We start from the raw sequence: 5,000 nt of genomic DNA, 5'->3' as shown, positions 1-5,000 counted from the left end.
AAAATGTTTGGAAAAATTTTCTTTATGCAAATAGTTGCTATCAGTCAATATATCTGGCTGGCCAATGACGCCTTCCATCCATGCTGATAATTCCCATAATTCCCAGTTAGCCTGATGATGATGATGGAGTGATCTTTCTTGTTTTCACCTGTTTTTTAATTCTCATGTAAGTACAATACAAAACCTCTCAGTCCGTACACATGCGTTAGTAACTGTTGTAGTTGAAATCAATATCACGACAATCAAATTTTTTTTTATGACGATATATATCATGATATGGCTCACATATGCAAAATCACGTTAATTAATTCATGCTCATCCCATTGAATCGAATGGTAATGTCAGGAGTGATGCCAAACAAAGCTGAAATTTTCAAATAACATTTCTTAAAATGTTTCATAACTCATTTTGTGAGTTTTTAAACAGAATTTGCTCGTCATCATCAGTTTTGACAGCAGAATTGTATCCCAAAATCACCATGTCATCACCATACGATTCCACTGAAAGACGATAAATGATGATATTGAATTATCGCCCGGCCCTAAACCGCTGTATGAAGCCATAAAACAGGTTTCTTTAGCCTCGCTGCATCACTCTCATGTCCACATTCACAGTAAAGAACGCCCTGTCAGCTGTTATTTAATGTACAGCAGTGATTCTCAACCTTTTTCATATCAAGAAACCCTCAGTTAGTTCACATGAGCGGCCCAAATCTGAGAATATTTTTATTGTTATGATTTTGTCCACAACTCCATGTCTCTCTGTATTGTAGGTAGAGAGATAACAGAGAAACTATGATCAAAACAGTCATTCTTCTATATTCTCTAACTGTGTTAACTTCTTGTAAATGAAATAATGCTGAAGTTTAACAATTCATCAGTTTGCCTGGGGACCCCTTGGAGCCCCCTCAAGGACCCCTGGTGGTCCCCGGACCCCACGTTGAGAACCACTGATGTACAGTCGGGTCTCAAACCGCCCTGGCGAGGCTTATTTAGCAATACTGAGCGTCTGTCAGCACATCATCCTGCTCCTCACACAGATACTTTCCACAGATAGCAATCAGTTGAAAGTAACTGACAAGCTTTGGCCAAAAAGTCCCAGCAGAACTGCAACCATAGCAACGTAAAAGAGCGGTTTGAGGTCTGTTATTCAGAAACTTTTGAACGTTAATACCCAGAACTCCTGTAAGGTGACGTCAGTAAACTGTTTACCGATGCTTTATACCAAAGGAAACCAAAGAGACGAGAGAGGAGAAGATCTAATGTTGGAGAGTCCAGATTTCTCTGGACCGAAGCCTGTTTGTGACTCAGAAGGTTGTCGGTTTGAATCCCACAGCGGCTGGGGAAGTCTGAGCAGGGAAAATGAAGAAGAAGCACTCTCTCCTCCCTGAACAAGCATCGTCAGAGTGCCCTGGAGCAAGGCACCGAACCCCCACCTGGTACTGAGCAGCTTCAGGTGTGAATGTTTGTAACAGTATGAACTGAATGTGAAGCGTGGCACTGTTCAATAAGGATCATCACTTTTTCCATCCTATTTTGAGCTTGAATTTCCCTCTGTTAATACAACATAATCAATAGCTTTACCCTCTTTTTTTTTTCTTTTTCTCCTATTAAGGAGCTAAGCACAGGTGCTTTTGTATGGATGGATATATGATATGTACAAGTGTGTTTGTGTGAGTGACACTGTCACTTTGTCGAATGTTAATTGCTCTTTGAGAGGGTTACTTGTGTTTACTTGTTGTTTAACAGCTGTAAATCTTAATAGAAAATAAAATAATTAAAGAAAATATCTGAATAAGAAAAAGGATGAACAACTGACTTTCTCTGGGGAAAAACTTACATTTAAAAATGAAGAGTTTTGTTCCAAAATTAGATATCCACCATTTACAAAACATTATTTACACCAACTTTTTACACCAACTCCCCCATATTGACTGCTGGCATGAAAGTGAAGCACATTATGGGTTAGTGTTGACGTTAGGAGTCGTCTTAAGACATTTGCTTATAAAAGAGCTAATTTTTTGAGCACAGAATCATTTCTGTTTTTCAAATATTGCCATATTTTAAGTAGCATAACTTTTCTAAAATGAGGTATCCACTAGTTTAAAAATAAATGACACCCAGTCTCTCATACTGACTGCTGGCATCAAAGTGAAGCACATTATGGGTTAGTGTTGAAGTTAGGAGCCACTCTCAGACATTTGAATTTGAATAATTCATTTTTGGAGGGCAGAAGCATCTACCTTTTTTCAAATATTGCCTGATGAATTTCAGCTAGCAACATTTTTTCCAAAATAGTATAGTGTTTTGGAATGAAACCCTGCAAATATACAGTATATATCATAACTGGCAGGCACACTGAAAAAGGGAAATGTTGTACTAAAATGAAATGTCCCTGTAAATCCGGACTGAAGTGGATTCATACAGGGAGGAGCGTCGAACAGAACGATGCGACCTCGTGACATTTCCTCAGCTGCTGCGTTTCACTCTCACACTGAAACCAAATATGAAACTCTCTATCTGTCTTACTCTCTCTCGCTCCGTTTCTCTCGTCTCGTGCAGCAGAATAACCCCCCCCCCCCGCCCCGCCCCCCGACACCCCACAGCTCTACATCCCCCATAGCAAAATCATCAAACAAATGCAAAAACAATAAAAACACACCACACACTCCCCCCCTAAAAAAGAAAAAACAACATACACTCGTGTGATATTTCAGAGGCAGGCTGCAGGTATTCAGATGAAAGAAACGGAGACGGTGTAACGTGCGCTAGGTGTTTCCCCTACAGAGGGTCTGGATGGGTTTTAACCCCACTCATACAGACAGAGAGAGACACATTATAATATAATATAATATAATATAATATAATATAATTCACCACCTTCATACCAAAACTCCCACTTCTGCACTTAACAAGATGTGTCGTTTTCAACACATTTATTTTACTTTTCAACACTTAATCCATGAGTTCCTGATTATTTATTCAGTCTCCATCATCACTGTGGTGTTTCTGCACTGCTCTTCCCACAGATCACCTGTCAATCAACCAGTGTGGGCGGAGCTTAGATTTCCTCTTGATGCAGTTTGAGTTTCTCTCTTCTTTGCCTGTTCAGTCATGGTGGCTATCACTGCTCGTGCTAACTACCCAGTTCTTCTTCTTCCATTTATTACAAACAAACTGGAAAAGTAAAACGCATCACTTCCTGTGCGGCAGAGGATTTTTCCCGGGAAAGAGCTACCAGACACCGGCTGTTTAGAACAGACAGTGGAGAAGCTTTCATCATCTGGATATAGGTTGAATCATTGTTGACCCTCTAGGTTACTAAAACTCTGTCCAATAAACAAGCTAGTTGTGAGTCATGTGACTTTTGTTTACAAGCCCTAATTCACTTGTACTTGGTCAGTGTGAACCTGTGATTGGTGACTCTCATCACCAATCACATTCAGACAACATGAGGCGGTCTTTATAATCTGCCAGCTCACACTGCCGTTCATTCATGCCACTGCTGCTGTCGACCCAAGTCGATGCAAATTCCTTCCACCACCCCAACCTCCTCCTGTATCATCTGCTCCCAGGATGCTTGTGCAAGCTATCTCTATCTGGTTTTATGTTGGTTCATATTATTAATGATATGTCTACTATGCCTTGGGGGGTTTATTGCGCTCCCCGCAGAATCTCTCGCATGCTGCTTGGATTCATTGGGGAGCATCCTCAAGAGCAGAGCCTTTTCTTTGACGTAAGTGTCTCTGACTGAAATACAAAAATGCAACAAAGTCAACTTTTCCATGATGCTTCAAACCAAAGAAAACCAACTGGTAGGTGTGATCGCTCCTTTAAAAGGGTCTATGTGTAATTTCTGGTCCAGTGCTGGCCTCCATCGTTCAGCGTTGTCATGGCAACAACACTCTCTCACGCCCTCCGTAGAGCGAGACCGTCATCAGCACGGTGGGCAGGTTGGACTGTTTCAGAAGCAACAACAATGAACCTTCTATCATGCTTTACAGAGTTAGTGCATTTTCTTGGTCAGTGGACGCTTGCTGTGATCAGGATCCTGACGGCACCACGACTCCTGCTGTCTGTTTGGAGGATTATATACATGCCGAATTTACCAGGACACCCTACCGATTAGCAATAAAGTCTGAAATGATATTTTCCGATGTGTGTTTTTTGCCAATAAGCGAGGCAAAAACAAATTGCCAGATTTTTGAAGGGACCTTGGTGTGGCGGGAGGGCCTTCAGCCTCGGCCCGCTCCTGTGCTTCTGAATGCTGAAATCTCTGTTCACTTTGTTTCACTCACTAACATTCAGGAACCTGCTGATATTTACTAGGCATATTATGCTTCAGTACAGCAGAAATATTACACATAGACCCTTCAAAAGTACCGTAACTTGTTATATATTTTTTGCTATCAATCATTTTGTAATAGAGTAGTATTTTTGGAACAAAACTCATTTGGTGTCATTTTTTTTGTCTTTTTTTCTGTTGACATGACAGACATGCATGTTCCATGTTCTGCCCTGGGTGTGTGTGTGTGTATGTGTGTGTTTGTGTGTGTGTGTGAAGTTTCCATAGAGAAGAGTGGGCTGACTCAGAATGAGAACTCAAGGTTTCCTCTACAAGCCTGAGAAACAAAAGAGGAGTGGAAAACTGGTTTCACACACACACACACACACACATATAGAGACCAACAAATACATACGTTATGTTCACACTCAAACACGATATAAGTTACGCACAGGCACAAAGACACACACACACACACACATACTGAAACACACACACACACACACACACACACACACTAACCCAAACGTATACAAACACAAAAAACATACAAATGTACATAAACATACACACACAACAGACAAACATGCAAAAACATGAATACACACATAAAAACACACACAATGAAACACAGCTACACACACACACACACACACACACATACAAACACAAAAAAACCCACAAAAACATATAAACGTACATAAACATACACACAC

At 40.7% G+C, this 5,000-nt stretch overlaps 1 protein-coding gene across 1 annotated transcript in view; it reads right to left on the bottom strand.

Moving 5' to 3' along the window:
* Positions 1 to 5,000, bottom strand: part of acoxl (acyl-CoA oxidase-like) — a 42,314-nt gene that overhangs the window by 9,163 nt on the left and 28,151 nt on the right. The gene's annotated exons all lie outside the window — the stretch shown is intronic.

The sequence above is a fragment of the Centroberyx gerrardi genome, chromosome 15 (assembly GCF_048128805.1).
Source record: "Centroberyx gerrardi isolate f3 chromosome 15, fCenGer3.hap1.cur.20231027, whole genome shotgun sequence".
Taxonomy (NCBI): domain Eukaryota; kingdom Metazoa; phylum Chordata; class Actinopteri; order Beryciformes; family Berycidae; genus Centroberyx; species Centroberyx gerrardi.
This window is presented reverse-complemented; position numbering and strand designations above follow the sequence as displayed.